Below are 20,562 nucleotides of genomic sequence, written 5' to 3' on the forward strand. Positions count from 1 at the left end.
TACGTATTGTGTATTCTGGTGTTGTAATTTTGGCAGAATGGCAATATTGCTTTTGGCAGATTCCCCGTATCATTCTTATCTTTGAACATGCCATCAATAACTTTCTGACTATCACAAAGGATCAGTTTTTCTTTGAAAACAGATTGTACAAAAAATACACGCTAAATTTGGGTGGTTCATTAGTGGATATACTTTTATTTGAATCAGACAAAATATCCGTTTGTGTCCTTGATTTTACTTGCCACCAAGATGGGATATTAGAAACTTACTTTTATCCAATGCTCTACTGTAACAATTCCTGAGTCAATCTGACAATGCCAGCACAATATCACAGAGTGGATAGTGACGGTCGACTGGGTGTTTCAGTTGTTGCAAAGTGCGACTTAGTTGCCTCTGGGTTACCTTTTTAATGGCCTAAAATGTATTCATCGAACTACAAAACGAAAGGCCGATAAAGAGAGTGATCAACATGCGATGTGAAAGGCGAGGGGATTCCTTAAGGAAACCACCTTGGGATTTACCTACTATAAATTTGACATATGTCAACCTTGCCTTCTATGTCGCGGCAACTGAATCGATTGTCATTTGTTTTTGGCAGTTGCTGCCATTGGTTGCATTTCTTGTCTTTAAGTGATTGTCTCTATGGTTAGAGAGGTCAAGGCATAATAATGGCTGATTGTATAAGTTTATTTGATGCAGTGCATCTGCAGGAATGGTAAATGTTTATGGTTTTCATTGGATAAAAAGTGAGGACTGTGCCACTGTCTGGTGGGTTTACTTATGAGAACGAATGAGGCACAATGTATTTTACATGGAAAATAACACTGCATTACAACCAAGATGTGTGAATGCCTCAAGTTCTCTTGCCTTGTATGACATATGATATTCTTGACTTTGTTTCATAAGCGTATGAATAAAGCTCTTAGTATAACTACTTATTTTATATATTATAAATGAATTTATTGTTGTGTACTCTGAATAATAAGTACATTTGCCAATCATGAATAAACTGTGATAAAAAGTTATATTTGTGTTTATTTGGTTTTGCAAAAAAAGAAGAGTGTTAGTAGAGTCTCTGATACCTTTGAAGTGGCCTTGAAGTACTGTTTCTTCTGAATTGACTCCAGGTACAACATTGTCTTTACATAACACAGCAGTGGAATGTCCAGCCTGTCCTCACTAGGGAGGTGATGCTTGACTTGGCAGCTTCACCAAGTCGAATCTTTCAAAACAATTTATTTGAAAGACTCGGACAGGACATGGCCGAGGACAGACCAGCCTGATCTCACCAGAGCTGTTGGTGGAGTGAGCAGTCTGTCGATACCAGGGAGGTGACGCTAGGTTAAGTAGCTTCACCAGAGGACACTGTTGGATCAGACTGTCGTCAGTTGAGAGGCATGCAACTTTGGACTAACCAGCTACAGGCTGTCTTTACCAGGGAGGTGACACTAGGTTTAGTAGTTTCGCCAAAACACGGTGGAGTCAGACAGGCTGTCTTCATCAGAGAGGCGACTCTTGGTACAAGAGTGTCTTCACATGATGTAATCGTTGACTGACCAGTCTGTCTTTACCTGGGAGTTTCAATAGCTCCATGCGCCAGAGGAGACAGTGGAATCTGATCAGGCTGTCTCCATCAGAGAGGCGACTCTTGGTACAAGAGTGTCTTCACATGATGTAATTGTTGACTGACCAGTCTGTCTTTACCTGTGAGTTTCAATAGCTCCATGCGCCAGAGGAGACTGTGGAACCTGATCAGGCTGTCTCCATCAGAGAGGCGACTCTTTGTACAAGAGTGTCTTCACATGATGTAATTGTTGACTGACCAGTCTGTCTTTACCTGGAGGTTCAATAGCTCCATGCGCCAGAGGAGACTGTGGAACCTGATCAGGCTGTCTCCATCAGAGAGGCGACTCTTTGTACAAGAGTGTCTTCACATGATGTAATTGTTGACTGACCAGTCTGTCTTTACCTGGGAGTTTCAATAGCTCCATGCGCCAGAGGAGCCAGTAAAATCTTACCAGGCTGTCTCCATCAGAGAGGCGACTCTTTGTACAAGAGTGTCTTCACATGATGTAATTGTTGACTGGCCAGTCTGTCTTTACCTGGGAGTTTCAATAGCTCCATGCACCAGAGGAGACAGTGGAATCTGACCAGGCTGTCTCCATCAGAGAGGCGACTCTTGGTACAAGAGTGTCTTCACATGATGTAATTGTTGACTGACCAGTCTGTCTTTACCTGGGAGTTTCAATAGCTCCATGCACCAGAGGAGACAGTAAAATCTTACCAGGCTGTCTCCATCAGAGAGGCGACTCTTTGTACAAGAGTGTCTTCACATGATGTAATTGTTGACTGACCAGTCTGTCTTTACCTGGGAGTTTCAATAGCTCCATGCGCCAGAGGAGACAGTGGAATCTGATCAGGCTGTCTCCATCAGAGAGGCGACTCTTTGTACAAGAGTGTCTTCACATGATGTAATTGTTGACTGACCAGTCTGTCTTTACCTGGAGGTACAATAGCTCCATGCACCAGAGGAGACAGTGGAATCTGATCAGACTGTCTCCATCAGAGAGGCGACTCTTGGTACAAGAGTGTCTTCACATGATGTAATTGTTGACTGACCAGTCTGTCTTCGCTCGGGAGGTGAAATCTTTTTCAGTAGCTTCACCAAATATCTGTAGTTGAACTGGGTATAACTGCAAAATACGGTTTTGAGGTGTATGGGAGATCTGGAAGACTGTGGTTGTGACATGAAGAATAAGGAATGGTCCTTGATTAGTCTGCATCGGACTTGGTGACATTCGTTTTGAAGATGTGATAACCGGAAGACACTCTGAGGATGTGAAATTTTATGAGGCATCCGAAGTACGCGGGCCGGTGAAAGAAGGAGAGAATGTGCCCCTGCGAGAGGTGTCCGGATTAAAGTATTTATTGTTTTATAGGGGCCATGACAAAAGTTCTAAGACTATAGCTGTTATGTTCTCAAAATATCAACATTTTTTGAAAACTTTCTTGATGACATGGAAGACAATGTCAGTCTGAGTACTGAACCAAGATTTGGGGTGAAAACATCAAAGTCTAATTGATTGAGAGGGAATATCGTTTTCGTGATATTTTGAAGAATAACTGCCAAACCAATATTGACATAAGAATTTCGCTTTAACATCTATCAGATTATGTATCTATCATCAATATCCGGCATTTTCAGCGTTATATCACTCACAGTTTGCGGATGCAGACCACTTTAAAAATACCTTGTACCCAGGTCTCACAGGTTTTTCAGTCCTATACATTCATGCTCATGGATGGTCATATGGGCCCTGGATCCAAGGCCCCTTTCTGAGTTTGATGGCAGAATTTTGCAAAAATTTACCAAATATTTAAAAAACCATGAAGCGGTTGGAATTTTGAGCCGATTTTTGCATGCAGCATCTGTACTACATCAACAACTACATTGACAGTGTTTTATTGGTTCTGACATGTTTAGATATCGATTATAACAATATATCATTTTGTGTTTTTTATGGATGGATTTTCAGGATAAACACAAGCGATGCTCAGATGCTAACAATTTTGGAACGTAATGATAGATACATATTCTGATTGATGCTAAAGCGAAATATCGATATCAGTTCTAATTAACCATTTATTCTTCTAAATATCACGAAATGACAACTTGATCAAGTTATCAAAATATCAACATTTAAAAAAAATGTTCTTGATGACATGGAAGACAATGTCAGTCTGAGTACTGAACCAAGATTTGGGGTGAAAACATCAAAGTCTAGTTGTTTGAGAGGGAATATCGTTTTCGTGATATTTTGAAAAATTACTGCCAAACCAATATTGACATAAAAAATTCGCTTTAACATCTATCAGATTATGTATTTATCATCAATATCCAACATTTTCAGCGTTATATCACACACAGTTTGCGGATGCAGACCACTTTAAAAATACCTTGTACCCAGGTCTTACAGGCTTTTCAGTCCTATACATTCATGCTCATGGATGGTCATATGGGCCCTGGATCCAAGGCCCCTTTTTGAGTTTGATGGCAGAATTTTGCAAAAATTTACCAAATGTTTGAAAAACCATGAAGCGGTTGGAATTTTGAGCCGATTTTTGCATGCAGCATCTGTACTACATCAATAACTATATTGGCAGTGTTTTATTGGTTCTGACATGTCTAGATATCGATTATAACAATATATCATTTTGTGTTTTTTTGGATGGATTTTCAGGATAAACACGAGCAACGCTAAGATGCTAAACATTTTGGAACGTAATGATAGATACTTATTCTGAGTGTTGCTAAAGCGAAATATCGATATCAGTGCTAGTTAACCATTTATTCTTCTAAATATCACGAAATGACAACTTGATCAAGTTCTCAAAATATCAACATTTAAAAAAAATTTTCTTGATGACATGGAAGACAATGTCAGTCTGAATACTGAACCAAGATTTGGGGTGAAAACATCAAAGTCTAGTTGTTTGAGAGGGAATATCGTTTTCGTGATATTTTGAAGAATTACTGCCAAACCAATATTGATATAAAAATTTCGCTTTAGCATCTATCAGATTATGTATCTATCATCAATATCCAACATTTTCAACGTTATATCACGCACAGTTTGCGGATGCAGACCACTTTAAAAATACCTTGTACCCAGGTCTTACAGGCTTTTCAGTCCTATACATTCATGCTCATGGATGGCCATATGGGCCCTGGATCCAAGGCCTCTTTTTGATTTTGATGGCAGAATTTTGCAAAAATTTACCAAATGTTTGAAAAACCATGAAGCGGTTGGAATTTTGAGCCGATTTTTGCATGCAGCATCTGTACTACATCAACAACTACATTGACAGTGTTTTATTGGTTCTGACATGTCTAGATATCGATTATAACAATATATCATTTTGTGTTTTTTTGGATGGATTTTCAGGATAAACACAAGCGATGCTGAGATGCTAAAAATTTTAGAACGTAATGATAGATACATATTCTTATTGATGCTAAAGCGAAATATCGATATCAATGCTAATTAACCATTTATTCTTCTAAATATCACGAAATGACAACTTGATCAAGTTCTCAAAATATCAACATTTTTAAAAAATGTTCTTGATGACATGGAAGACAATGTCAGTCTGAGTACTGAACCAAGATTTGGGGTGAAAACATCAAAGTTTTGTTGTTTGAGAGGGAATATCATTTTCGTGATATTTTGAAGAATTACTGCCAAACCAATATTGACATAAAAATTTCGCTTTAGCATCTATCAGATTATGTATCTATCATCAATATCCAACATTTTCAGCGTTATATCACGCACAGTTTGCGGATGCAGACCACTTTAAAAATACCTTGTATCCAGGTCTCACAGGCTTTTCAGTCCTATACATTCATGCTCATGGATGGTCATATGGGCCCTGGATCCAAGGCCCCTTTTTGAGTTTGATGGCAGAATTTTGTAAAAATTTACCAAATGTTTGAAAAACCATGAAGCGGTTGGAATTTTGAGTCGATTTTTGCATGTAGCATCTGTACTACATCAACAACTACATTGGCAGTGTTTTATTGGTTCTGATATGTCTGGATATCAATTATAACAATTATATCATTTTGTGTCATTTTTGGATGGATGTTCTTGGCAAACACGAGCGACGCTAAGATGTTGAAAATTTTGGAACCTGATGATAGACACATAATCTGATTGATGCTAAAGCGAAATATCGATATCAATGCTAATTAACCGTTTATTCTTCTAAATAACTTGATCATGTTCTCAAAATATCAACATTTTTTGAAAATTTTCATGATGACATGGAAGACAATGTCAGTCTGAGTACTTTTTTCCTCCAGTCACGCGCTATGGACGTTCATCGCAGGGGAACACTAATGAATAGGAACATAAAAGTCATTACACCGACTTGTGTCAGTTTCGCAAACCACTTTCACGTTCGTCTGAATACCGTGAAAAGAGAAACAGACCAAGGATGGAGTGAATGGGGATAAATAGTTTCATAAAGCGGGTCCACAGAAGGTCTGGCTAACCATTTGTCTCTGCAGGCCTAAGTCTCTCGTAACCTTTTCATTCGCTTTAGAGGTACCGCATATATTACATAACATGATTACGACTTCGTCAAAGAATGACGAGTCTCGCAAACCCACAGAAGAGGCAGGATCCACGTGGCCGTCTCGGCCATCTTGAAAACGTGTCTGTGAAATCGTTCACCAAAATCTCAATTTACTTCACGAAAATTCATAGTTCAACAGAAACAACATCATAGAATTGATGGTAAGTTTTCAGGCCATATCAATGTGCAGGTTGTTCATCTAAACTGGTTGTAATTGCCGAGATATTTGCGATTTTTGTTGGTGCTGTACAGTTGGCGGCTTGACCAGAAATGGAAGTCCCTTTGAGTCTCATTATTCGAACTGCGATGCGAACACAGCACCATGGAGGTTGTTATCCCTTGGCCGGCGCAGGCCCTACCTTTGCAAGACCACCAACTACATTATATTGTGATATTTCTTTTCACAGAACGTGTCATTTACCCCCCCCCCTCCCCCCTCCCCCCCCGAGATGCTGTCTGGTGTAGTTTGCAAGAAGTACATGAATTATCATGGTACTGCCCCCAAATTTAACATTAATGCTTATCTACATATCCTTTTCTTTATTTGCAGAGCTCCTGCGTCCTGATGCCCTTTACATGTACAGAGACTGCCGCTTCTCATTTCAACTAAGAAAATAATTGTAAGTACACTAGTTGGTCTAAAACCTTTAGTCCATCCAAGGAAACAAACTGTGAAATTCTGTTCAAACTACAGTGAACTCGTCTGTCTAAAACAGGATTTTGGGACTGTCATGATCAGATATTGACCAATCAGAAGACCCCTTTTATGCTCGTTCGATTCAAACAGCATGGACCATGGAGTTACAGGGCTTCTGATTGGCCAACATATACCTGAGCGGACTTCTACCTATCCCACAATTCTTGCTTGAGGAAAATGGCGACTGTTGAACTTCCTCAACCAATCTCGATATTATATTGAACGTAGAAATACAAATTGTACTCCACGTGCACACATGACATTTTATCGGCTTCGTTTAGGCAAAAACGATTGGAAATATTAGATCACTGAAAGTTATGGTTGAGGCATGTTCGAGTCGAGTTTGCAGTATATATGGCTTGTGAAAATAAATATCGGTCATTTTGAAAATGCCCTTTTCACAGAAAATTGGAGTTTACCATGACAGGCACACATATTCAAGCAATTTACTTGTTGTCCTGTCTTCTAATGTTCATGATATATTGAATGATTTTGGTGATAGTTATGAGTCCTAAGAATTAAAATCGAAGACAATTCTCCCTTCGTCCCTTGTCGCTTCGATTTTGTTGGTTGTGTGTGGCGTAAGCGTATAAACTTGCCACATCTCTAATCTGTACTAAATATTACTTGTGATATTTTTCATAATCAAACATTGTCTTTCATAATCAAACTCTCTTTGTGTCTTTCTAGGACGCCAAAGAACTTGTTCACGTGCTCTATCCAGCCCATTCTCCGCAGATCTTCTCCATACGATGGCGACTCGATTTCAGTTCTTCACGAGTTAATCTGTAACTTCATTTTATCTGTATGATCTTTTGAACTAATCAATAAAATTATTAATTCTTATACAAGCTTCTTTTTATTGTCCACCAAGTTACGATGGGAGCGCACAATCATTCCACAGCTTTCTGAAATGTTTTTCTTGATCTTTTTAATTGAATTGAAAAGATTTTCCTCCTCTGGTGTTTCATTATGAAACTTCTTCCTTGGCATCCTCAATTATTTTGAAAACAGAAACCTGGCATTACTTGGAAAGTTTTCTAAGTTCCATTCTGTCTGCGAAATCCTCAAAAATACTCCAAGTACAAAATCGCTGTGTCATTCTTTTTTCTGTGATTTTTTCTCAAAAATACGCTAAGTACAAAATCGCTGTGTCATCCTTTTTTTTCTCAAAAATACGCTAAGTACAAAATCGCTGAGTCATTCTTTTTTCCTTTAAAAAATACGCTAAGTCCACAAAACTCGAAAAATAAATTGTGCGTGACCTCCCCTCGTAACTTTTTTCCTCTGCAAAGTTACGGAGCGAGGTCACGCTCGAGTTTTTTTTTGACGTTTTTGGAGATAGCCTATATTCTGAGGGTCCCCCTTTTTTTGGAAAAAATCCGTTGATCCGAGGTTGTCCTTGTCCTTTAGAAGGCTGAAGAAGTCATTATGACTTGTTATTCATTGCAAAGTTCGATAGTTATTGCATTCAATGTTTATTTCATGTTCAATTGATACATTTGAATTCAAAGTTTCTATTATGTGCGATTCAATTGAAGATTACGAGATGTTTCCACATACTTTGGAAGACTTTGTGTGCAAATCATGTTGTTATGCCAAAGTACAGTGCAGAGAATATTTTATATGTTGGACAGAAGTGTTTATGTTTGATATTACAACCGTTGAATCGTTGAAGGGATGAAAAAGGAACTTTGAAACAACCTATCAAAGCAGTTTCAAAGACCTTTTTCACCTTTTGCCAACAATTCAACGGAGGTAACGTCAACATAGATAATTCTGCATCGCATATAAATATCTCACACTATACACTTGGCAAAATATCATGAGTTGTACAGCAAGTCTACCAAAGATATGTGATAACATTACCACAATCTTTGTATCGCACATAATAAAAACCTTGAAAAAAAAAGTATTAATTATTGAACATGAAAATAAACACTGAATGGTAATAACTATTGAATTTTGCAACGAATAACAAGCCATATATCGAGGGTCTTGAGGTGTGCCAGAAGTACAACAAAACTTGAGATACTGAAATCTTGTAAGATCTTAGATATGTCGTCCAAAACACTTGTTATTGATAAATTCGATATGATACCATTTCTATGGTTTCACTCGACGTCAAGCTTTTTGCAGCATTTTGTGTATTTTGACAAGTGGTAGATTTCAGTTTTGTAGTACTTGTGACAAACCTGTAAGGTCTATCACCACATAAGCGCTTCACGTGGCATATATCATACACAGTCTTTGTCATTTCACGTTGAGCGTTGCCAACGGAGAATTAAAGACTCTGTGGAATATTTACCGCATGAAATGCTTATGTGGAGGTAAGCCTTTTAGCCGATGACAGACTAGAGCGTAAAACGACGTGCTCCTGCACTCTTGTCGCGCACGTGTGTCACCAACTTCATGCAGAAAGATACAAGTGCACTTTTACCGAAAACATTCTTATGACGGGGTGGGGACAGGGATTGTTCATCTGGTGGCATATTGGGCAATATTGAGTTTTTACAGTAATGTTCAACTGTAAACCTCAATTTCTCAAACTCGGTAAAGTGCACTTTCTGCATAAGACCCTCGATTTGACTACTTCAGCTTTATTGATTGCCTTTGCTATCTTCATAGATCGAAGTGAAGGCAACACGTCAAAGTGAAGGAACCAAATAGAAGACGAAATTACAAACATAACATTTTATTACTACTCTTTCTAGGCAATCGTATAACATTACATAAATGTTTACGTTTCACAGATACATATTGAGGCGAAACGCTGTAAAATCACATACATAAGACCATTTTTCATATATTTCACAACAATCTCCCAATCAAAATTGGTAGAAAGGCATTTTTAAGCTTTAGTTTTTCTAATGTGGTCTACAGTAGACCCCGCCCCGCCCCCTCCCCATGAATCAACAATACCGAACACCCGGTATTCGGTACTGAAAATTAATAATAACTTTCGATAAGATGGTCTCATAGAAGTGAGATTAAAGTATTACTTACATAGTTTGAATCAGTTTGAATCAGTTCAATCCATCTAAATCTAATTCTGTACAATGTATTGCTGTGAAATAGGCCTACGTCTCGTACAATTAAATCTACAAATTGTGTGTTGTTGCAGAAGAAAATGACACACCTTATTTGACAAAGGATCTCGTAACCTGTCTATTCAACCAATAATTCACCATAAATTTTCAATGAGCCGTCTGGCCTAAACTTCAGTGACTCGCTCTTTTGCAGCCATACGGAGAGTGTGGCTTGGTGGAGTAGTGGTTAGAGCGTGTGGCTTACCTCCCAAAGGTCTTGGGTTCGAATCCCGTCGGCCTATAGCACTTTTTTTCACTTTTTTAATACGAAAAGCTTTAAAACTTTTAACAGCAAAACAGGTGTTATTGCGAAAGATACCATAAGCCAAGAAACTATGCCTTTTTAAAGGATTTTTTCTTACAGCAACTGAGGAAAAAAGCTTCATGAAAAGGTATCAGTAAAAGTATTACGAATTAAACATCTTTCCAATAAACCCCCCCCCCCCCCCCCCAATAAACCTCAATATAAGTTTAACCATCTCCAGGATCTTGTCAGGTGTCATGTATTGGAAAATAGGGAGGTTTCGCAATCACGTTTACGCTTCCAAAACGCCTGTGTGACGCACATACATGTTGGGCAGTTTTCTGGGCACTGAGGGTGCGCGCCCTTCGCAACATTGTGAAATCGGTTCCTTTTAACCAGAAGAGCTAAAATTCGTTACGATTTCAAAATTTTAAAACGTATACGTAGATTTATATCTTAGGGATGCGAAACCTCACTAGTATCTAGTTGCACTTGTTATGTTTCTGCTCTGCCATGTATTTTTATGCTTAACAACTTTTTCTGTTCGAATAAAATCTTTTCTTGGGTAAAAGCAAGGCTTAAAAGCCTGTCGCGTCGTATTAACTTGTAAAACGATTTGTAATCATTTGTGGCAGAACCGTTGACAAGTGTAACTAGTGTTTGGCTTGCAGTTTTACAAAGAGTAGGTCTTGCCTGAAGCACTGATAAACTGTGAGCGAAGATTCCATCACGGTTTTCCTCCTCCTTCGAGATGGCGGTTGTCTTCGTTGACCCGTGGTGTGTATGCGGTTCCATCTGAAAATATAAGATAAAATAATTTTTGAAAATTTGACTAATGGACCTCACAAAATCAATCGAATTCGTGCCAGTATTGTAGTTGTGGACCAAGAACAACAAGGAGATGATCCACAGGCACAAACAGGAACCGGGACTTGAGTAAAACGACCTGGAAAGAGTGAAAAGGAATTTTGGCTGACCAATGCTTCTGTGGGAGTGGAAAGGGACAAATAAAATGATGCAGACAAAATCACGATGACGCTGGTAGGATCATGGGGGAAGTTACCCTCTAGGTTGGATTCTTCATAAACTCTCCACAGGTGTCAACTGAGTAACAAGAAGGGGACTCTTATGGAAGTGGAAGAGTCTAAGTTACCCTTCCCTCTAGGTAAGATTCTTCCTAAACTCTCCACAGGTGTCAACTGATTAACTAGAAGGGAACCAATATTGAGGGGAAGGAGGTTAAGTTACCCTCCCCTCTAGGTAGGATTTTTCATAAACTCTCCACATGTGTCAATTGAGTAACAAGAAGGGGACTCTTATGGAGGTGGAAGAGGTTAAGTTACCCTCCCCTCTAGGTAGGATTCTTCATAAACTCTCCACAGGTGCCAACTGAGTAGCAAGAATGGGACTCTTTTGGAGGAGGAAGAGGCTAAGTTACCCTCCCCTCTAAGTAGGATTCTTCATAAACTCTCCACAGGTGTCAACTGATTAACAAGAAGGGAACCAATATGGAGGGGAAGGAGGTTAAGTTACCCTCACCTCTAGGTAGGATTCTTCATAAACTCTCCACATGTGACAACTGAGTAACAAGAAGGGGACTCTTATGGGGGGGGGGGGGGGAGGAGGTTAAGTTACCCTCACCTCTAGGGAGGATTCTTCATAAACTCTCCACATGTGTCAACTGAGTAACAAGAAGGGGACTCTTATGGGGGGGGGGAGGAGGTTAAGTTACCCTCACCTCAAGGGAGGATTCTTCATAAACTCTCCACATGTGTCAACTGAGTAACAAGAAGGGGACTCTTATGGGGGGAGGAGGTTAAGTTACCCTCCCCTCCAGGTAGGATTCTTCATAACCTCTCTCCATCTGTGAACTTAGTATTAAGAAGGGGACTTGTATGGAGGAGGAAGCGGTTAAGTTACCCTCCCCTCTAAGTAGGATTCTAAATAAACTCTCCACAAGTGTCTACTGAGTAACAAGAATGGGACTCCTATGCATGAGGAAGAGGCTAAGTTACCCTCCCCTCTAAGTAGGATTCTTCATAAACTCTCCACAGGTGTCAACTGATTAAGAAGAAGGGAACCAATATGGAGGGGGAAGAGGCTAAGTTAACCTCTCTCCATCTGTGAACTTAGTATTAAGAAGGGGACTTGTATGGAGGAGGAAGAGGTTAAGTTACCCTCCCTTCTAAGTAGGATTCTAAATAAACTCTCTCCATGTGTCAACTGAGTAACAAGAAGTGGACTCTTGTGGAGGAAGAAGAGGCTAAGTACCCTCCCCTCTAAGTAGGATTCTTCATAAACTCTCCACAGGTGTCAACTGATTAAGTAGAAGGGAACCAATATGGAGGGGGAAGAGGCTAAGTACCCTCCCCTCTAAGTAGGATTCTTCATAAACTCTCCACAGGTGTCAACTAATTAACAAGAAGGGAACCAATATGGAGGGGAAGGAGGTTAAGTTACCCTCCCCTCTAGGTAGGATTCTTCATAAACTCTCTCCATGTGTCAATTGAATAACAAGAAGTGGACTCTTATGGAGGAGGAAGAGGTTAAGTTACCCTCACCTCTAGGTAGGATTCTTCATTAACTCTCCACAGGTTCAAACTGAGAACCAAGAATGGGACTCTTTTGGAGGAGGAAGAGGTTAGGAACCAATATGGTGGGGGAAGAGGCTAAGTTACCCTCCCCTCTAAGTCGGATTCTTCATAAACTCTCCACAGGTGTCAACTGATTAACAAGAAGGGAACCAATATGGAGGGGAAGGAGGTTAAGTTACCCCCCCCCCTCTAGGTAGGATTCTTCATAAACTCTCCACAGGTGTCAACTGAGTAACAAGAAGGGGACTCTTATGGGGGGGGGGGGGGAGGAGGTTAAGTTACCCTCCCCTCTAGGTAGGATTCTTCATAAACTCTCCACATCTGTCAACTGAGTAACAAGAAGGGGACTCTTATGGGGGGAGGAGGTTAAGTTACCCTCTAAGTAGGATTCTTCATAACCTCTCTCCATGTGTCAACTGATTAACAAGAAGGGAACCAATATAGAGGGGAAGGAGGTTAAGTTACCCTACCCTCTAGGTAGGATTCTTCATTAACTCTCCACATGTGTCAACTGAGTAACAAGAAGGGGACTCTTATGGGGGGGGGGGAGGAGGTTAAGTTACCCTCACCTCTTGGTAGGATTCTTCATAAACTCTCCACATGTGCCAACTGAGTAGCAAGGGTGGGACTCTTATGGAGGGGAGGAGGTCAAGTTACCCTCCCCTCCAGGTAGGATTCTTCATAACCTCTCTCCATTTGTGAACTTAGTATTAAGAAGGGGACTTGTATGGAGGAGGAAGAGGTTAAGTTACCCTCCTCTCTAAGTAGGATTCTAAATAAACTCTCCACAAGTGTCTACTGAGTAACAAGAAGGGGACTCCTATGCATGAGGAAGAGGCTAAGTTACCCTCCCCTCTAAGGAGGATTCTTCATAAACTCTCCACAGGTGTCAACTGATTAAGAAGAAGGGAACCAATATGGAGGGGGAAGAGGCTAAGTTACCCTCCCCTCTAGGTAGGATTCTTCATAACCTCTCTCCATGTGTCAATTGAATAACAAGAAGTGGACTCTTATGGAGGAGGAAGAGGTTAAGTTACCCTCACCTCTAGGTAGGATTCTTCATTAACTCTCCACAGGTTCAAACTGAGTAACAAGAATGGGACTCTTTTAGAGGAGGAAGAGGTTAAGTTACCCTCCCCTCTAAGTAGGATTCTTCATAAACTCTCCACAGGTGTCAACTGACTTACAAGAAGGGAACCAATATGGAGGGGAAGGAGGTTAAGTTACCCTCCCCTCTAAGTAGGATTCTTCATAAACTCTCCACAGGTGTCAACTGACTTACAAGAAGGGAACCAATATGGTGGGGGAAGAGGCTAAGTTACCCTCCCCTCTAAGTCGGATTCTTCATAAACTCTCCACAGGTGTCAACTGATTAACAAGAAGGGAACCAATATGGAGGGGAAGGAGGTTAAGTTGCCCCCCCCCCCCTCTAGGTAGGATTCTTCATAAACTCTCCACATGTGTCAACTGAGTAACAAGAAGGGGACTTTTATGGGAGGAGGAGGTTAAGTTACCCTCCCCTCTAGGTAGGATTCTTCATAAACTCTCCATATGTGTCAACTGAGTAACAAGAAGGGGACTCTTATGGGGGGAGGAGGTTAAGTTACCCTCCCCTTTAGGTAGGATTTTTCCTAAACTCTCCACAGGTGTCAACAGATTAGCAAGAAGGGAACCAATATGGAGGGGAAGGAGGTTAAGTTACCCTCCCCTCTAGGTAGGATTCTTCATAAACTCTCTCCATGTGTCAATTGAATAACAAGAAGTGGACTCTTATGGAGGAGGAAGAGGTTAAGTTACCCTCCCCTCAAAGTAGGATTCTTTATAAACTCTCCACAGGTGTCAACTGACTTACAAGAAGGGAACCAATATGGAGGGGAAGGAGGTTAAGTTACCCTCCCCTCTAGGTAGGATTCTTCATAAACTCTCCACATGTGTCAACTGAGTAACAAGAAGGGGACTCTTATTGGGGGGGGGGGGGGGGGGGGGGAGGAGGTTAAGTTACCCTCCCCTCTAGGTAGGATTCTTCATAACCTCTCTCCATGTGTCAATTGAATAACAAGAAGTGGACTCTTATGGAGGAGGAAGAGGTTAAGTTACCCTCACCTCTAGGTAGGATTCTTCATTAACTCTCCACAGGTTCAAACTGAGTAACAAGAATGGGACTCTTTTGGAGGAGGAAGAGGTTAAGTTACCCTCCCCTCTAAGTAGGATTCTTCATAAACTCTCCACAGGTGTCAACTGACTTACAAGAAGGGAACCAATATGGTGGGGGAAGAGGCTAAGTTACCCTCCCCTCTAAGTCGGATTCTTCATAAACTCTCCACAGTTGTCAACTGATTAACAAGAAGGGAACCAATATGGAGGGGAAGGAGGTTAAGTTGCCCCCCCCCTCTAGGTAGGATTCTTCATAAACTCTCCACATGTGTCAACTGAGTAACAAGAAGGGGACTTTTATGGGGGGGAGGAGGTTAAGTTACCCTCCCCTCTAGGTAGGATTCTTCATAAACTCTCCATATGTGTCAACTGCATGAGTAACAAGAAGGGGACTCTTATGGGGGGAGGAGGTTAAGTTACCCTCCCCTCTAGGTAGGATTTTTCCTAAACTCTCCACAGGTGTCAACAGATTAGCAAGAAGGGAACCAATATGGAGGGGAAGGAGGTTAAGTTACCCTCCCCTCTAGGTAGGATTCTTCATAAACTCTCTCCATGTGTCAATTGAATAACAAGAAGTGGACTCTTATGGAGGAGGAAGAGGTTAAGTTACCCTCCCCTCAAAGTAGGATTCTTTATAAACTCTCCACAGGTGTCAACTGACTTACAAGAAGGGAACCAATATGGAGGGGAAGGAGGTTAAGTTACCCTCTAAGTAGGATTCTTCATAACCTCTCTCCATGTGTCAACTGATTAACAAGAAGGGAACCAATATGGAGGGGAAGGAGGTTAAGTTACCCTACCCTCTAGGAGGATTCTTCATTAATTCTCCACATGTGTCAACTGAGTAACAAGGAGGGGACTCTTATGGGGGGGGGGAGGTCAAGTTACCCTCCCCTCTAGGTAGGATTCTTCATAAACTCTCCACATGTGTCAACTGAGTAACAAGAAGGGGACTCTTATTGGGGGGGGGGGGGGGGGGGGGAGGAGGTTAAGTTACCCTCCCCTCTAGGTAAGACTCTTCATAACCTCTCTCCATTTGTGAACTTAGTATTAGGAATGGGACTTGTATGGAGGAGGTAGAGGTTAAGTTACCCTCCCCTCTAAGTAGGATTCTAAATAAACTCTCCACAAGTGTCTACTGAGTAACACGAAGGGGACTCCTATGGAGGAGGAAGAGGCTAAGTTACCCTCCCCTCTAAGTAGGATTCTTCCTAAACTCTCCACATGTGTCAACTGACTAACAAGAAGGGAACCAATATGGAGGGGGAGGAGGTTAAGTTACCCTCTAAGTAGGATTCTTCATAACCTCTCTCCATGTGTTAACTGAGTAAAAAGAAGGGGACTCTTATGGAGGGGGAAGAGGCTAAGTTACCTTCACCTTTAGGTAGGATTCTTCATAAACTCTCCACATGTGTCAACTGAGTAACAAGAAGGGGACTCTTATGGAGGGGATGAGGTTAAGTTACCCTCACCTCTAGGTAGGATTCTTCATAAACTCCACACGTGTGTGTAAACTGAGGAGTTCCAAGAAGGGGATGTGTATGTATCGGTCACTACACTGTTAATATAATGGCCTAAGATAAATAAAGCCCAACAGTAAAGCTTCAACATCGACAGGTCAGAATCACATGGTTACGGTGATGCTTATGCGATGCCCCATCACTGACATTAAGTCAGACTCCAACATCACGCTACAATTATGCCAGTTACTAACAAGTCATGATTCATTATAATGTTGCAGTGGAGCTTGTGTTATTTCAAATCACTGACAAGTGTATTCATCATAGTGTCACAGTGAGTTATATACAGTGAGTTATTTTGTTTTAGAGCCTATCTTGTGAAGCACAGACAAGTCTGTCTAATGCAATATATTTTCTCATTCACTACACGGCTAATCAAATCGCCAAAGACGAGCTACAGTGTCACTCACCAGTCATGAGGAGTATCATTTGATGTTAACATTTACATACTTGTAATGCCCTAGGGATAGGGCTCGTGAAGATATATCACTTACAAGTCCGAATTCAACATATTGTTGCAGTGTGGTACTGGTCTGATAAGTCAACATACATTGAAGTCTTACAATGCCCCATCACCGACAAATTAGAAAGTATCATAGTGTTGCAGTAGTAGAGCACGTCTACTACATTGACAGGGCTCAACTCAAGATAGTGTTGCAGAGGCACGTATGTTAGGTCCCATCCCAGACAAGCCCAAGTTCCACATAGTGTTACAGTGGGGGATACGTTATGCCCCTTTACGGACAGGTCAGAATTCAACATCGTACTGCAGTGAGAGGTCAGAATCCAATAAAGAGTTACAGAGGGGGATATGTTATGCCCCATCACTGACAAGCCTAAGCTTCATCAAGTGTTGCTGTGGGGCATATGTATGCCCCTTAAAGAGGTTGAATAGCGCCTCCAGAAGCAAGCAACAGCGCCACCCGTAGCAGAAATAAGAACTGCTTAGTGACGTCATGGTTTCCATATACGGCATCTCATTTGCATATTTTTACAACCTTATTTACTACGAGTTATAAATATGCCAGTAGCACGTGGATCATGCCGGGCGGCGCTGTCAGGTGTTTCCACTATGGGTTACATAATCGGCTACAAAGAGGCCAGTGTTCTAGTAAATGAAGTTAGCAATGATAGCGAAAGAATGTTAGTGTATGTTACGCAGTCAATAGCGATAGTAGTGAGTTGGAGAGAGGAGAAAATGGCAAATGGAGAGAATAGTTGTATGGATTTCGAGTCCCAAGAAGAAACTTTGCAAAGTTTTCACCAAACTGATAATCATATTCCTTCCTTCTCTGTCTCCAACAATTAAAAGTTGCTGCAGTCAACCTGATGCGTTTATCCGCGAGCGAATCGACGAGACAAGCATTTTTCAAGCATCCGAATGGTACCTTACAGATCCGCAAGGGGCGCGTTACCGAAAATGTTGCAAAAATCAAAAACGTGATCGTAAATATTGTCATATTTTTCAAAATGAGAGTATGTAAATGATACGCAGACGGTAAACCAATGAAAGGCCAGTATCTATTGAACCTTACAAGTGATTTGGGGGCCTTGAAACTCCTTATATTTATCAATGAAACCTTATTCCCGCCTAAGGTTTTGACCGGGCCGTCCAAAACTCCCCATTTTTTGGCGGGCCATTCTCTTTAAGTGACAGGCAAGAATTCAACATTGTTTACTGCAGTCGGGCTTAAGTTATATCCCTTCACTGAGATATCAGAATTCAACATACAATATAGTGCGATGGGACATATGTTATGCCCCATCACCGACAAGCCTAAGTTCCAGATAGTGTCTGAAGTTGTCTAGACAAAATAATTAGCCGCAATTTCAATCTCTGAGTATGTATAGAGAGCACTTCCCTTTGACTAAATCAATTTCTCTCTGCTCTGTCTGAAATTAGTATTGACCCAAAAATTAAAGTCAATAACTGAAGACTGGACTTATGGTATATCATCTAAATAACCGGTATTACTAACGCGGGACTAACGGGATTATTATAATTCCCTGCTAAAAAACCTGGGCACGCCCCTAGCTAGGAAGCTAGAGTTAATCACTGCTCGTGTGTCAAATGAGTAACAAGATGGGAACGTGAACGGGGAGGGAGGTGGTAAAGACAATAATGCAACATTGGCACTTACATCGAACACCATTACTGATGAGTTAGAATTCAACATGAAGATGATGCATTGGGACTTAAGGCCAAGGTCTCTCGATATAAACCAATCAACAATCATAGATAATCTTACACAATAGGTAGGACCATGTCCAAAGGGGGTTATTTTATACCAACACAACACCGAGGTTTCGGGAAAATGAACGGTGTTGTATACAAATTTATGTAACGATTACAGGCAACAAGAGATTCATCTTGATCTATTCACCAAGTTTATTCATTTATAAATTAATTAATAAAATCTTTTGTCAAAATCTTTTCAAAGGGGTCAAAGGTACTCCTTTCAACCCTCAGTTTAACCAGCCACAAAGGATTTCGGTCGCCCGTATCGGCATATCAATTGTAACCCGTCACAGCAAAACCAGGTGCATGTTGCTCCGCTGAGCTTGTTGGCAGGTTGAGACGGACCGGTTGTTCATTTCATTGTTGTCTACCTTTTGTGAAATATAAAGTACATCAATTTCTTTCATTATTTCCTGGTGTCTTTTCTTTGCTCATCTTCTAAGGGTCATGCGCCTCGTTTTGCTGTGAAGGGTCGCCATTTGAAGCATTGTTCAAGTTGTTATGAAAGAAAACTTACCATGATGTTCTCAGGAAGGATGATGTAAGCATTCGCAGCAAATGACAGGGACGTGTTGTATATAGAGCTTTCTGGGATGGATCGAGAGGGGTCATCGTCGTTTATCAGCCGACAGCGACAGGTTGTGACGTCACTGAAAAGAGGAGGAAATGATGCGGTAAGTTTGATGTGCAACTGGATGAATGAATACTAATCAATTTGGTCAATGCAATGGCCCGCCATCCCCACACTCGTTTTTGTTTGATTTGTTGTTTAATTTTTTACCTGTATGTAAGCCGCCGTATCATATGTAACCTGCAGGATGAAGCGTCAGCGACCTTATCAGTATCAGCGACCTTGTCAGTATCAGCGATCTTAAATTGATGGCAATTATGGCACGTCCTGATGGCAATCATGACACGTCGATGAATGCCCTGAACTGAAGGCAATCTTGGAACATTTTACTGGTGGCCATGTTACTAATATGCATACAACTTGGACGAGCAAAGAAAGTGTTTCGATACAATCTCACTCACCATTAGAAGGATTCGACGTCAAGAAATCGCATTTGTGTGTTGTCGTCGCGGTTGTGACGAAACTTCACATCACTTTTCCGCATCATTTTTCTTGATGAACCACACAGGCCAATCGGGAAGAACTGCGAAAAGAGATCAAATAGGGTTCTATCACATTGTGGCTAGTTATATAAAACCAGAACTGTATATACATCTCTGAGCCGTCCAAAGACGTCAAAAAATGGCTTGAAGACAATAGAGCGTCGGACATATTCGAAAGGAATTGGGACGAGCGGCTCACAGAAGATTTACAGTATTTCTAAAGGTCCACTGAAGATACGTCTGTCGGCCGTCCAAAATGCCTGTATATCAAGAAGTCGTTTTCATTCTTTTATCTGTTTCAGAATGGACGACTCAGAGAAGCTTTACAGTACTTTTCGAAGGGTCTTTCGGGCATGTCTCTGCATGGACGGCCTTTTGACGATTTTACAGTATTTTTCTTCAAAAATTCCTGGCGGCTGGACAAAGAAAGTGTCCAGTGACTATATTCATAGGGCGAAACTTTCACGCCGATAATAGTTGGTCATTTAGAAGTATACCAGTAAACTTCTTTTGTCAAAATCCTAGACGGCAAGAAACGCGCATGGGACTTTTGTGGATTCACACAGCACTTCTGCCGCAGAAGTACCTGGAAGTCGTTTTGTGCATTTTTTGGGAGTGAAAAGATGTTGGGGGTACTTTGCATTTCAAAACATACAAAATAAGATACTTTCAAAGAAGACTTACCAGAGAAACTACAGATTTTATGGAGAAATCCGGAAAATTTCAACATGGAGTCCTCCTCCTCGTGTAGGCAATGTCTGCCGCGTTGGC

General features: G+C 41.0%; 2 long non-coding RNA genes across 2 annotated transcripts; one reads left to right on the plus strand and one right to left on the minus strand.

The window, feature by feature from the left end:
- The first annotated feature begins 6,186 nt into the window (after positions 1–6,186).
- LOC135501102 (uncharacterized) lies at positions 6,187–7,656 on the plus strand. The gene is made up of 3 exons (XR_010449557.1): positions 6,187–6,302; positions 6,692–6,761; positions 7,529–7,656. It is a non-coding gene; the product is annotated as an uncharacterized LOC135501102 (long non-coding RNA).
- A 2,094-nt stretch (positions 7,657–9,750) lies between these two features.
- On the minus strand, positions 9,751–20,562 carry LOC135501601 (uncharacterized). The gene is made up of 4 exons (XR_010449619.1): positions 20,476–20,562; positions 19,711–19,832; positions 19,196–19,328; positions 9,751–10,966 (listed from the first exon to the last, which is right to left on the minus strand). It is a non-coding gene; the product is annotated as an uncharacterized LOC135501601 (long non-coding RNA).

This window comes from Lineus longissimus, chromosome 17 (genome assembly GCF_910592395.1).
Source record: "Lineus longissimus chromosome 17, tnLinLong1.2, whole genome shotgun sequence".
NCBI lineage: Eukaryota > Metazoa > Nemertea > Pilidiophora > Heteronemertea > Lineidae > Lineus > Lineus longissimus.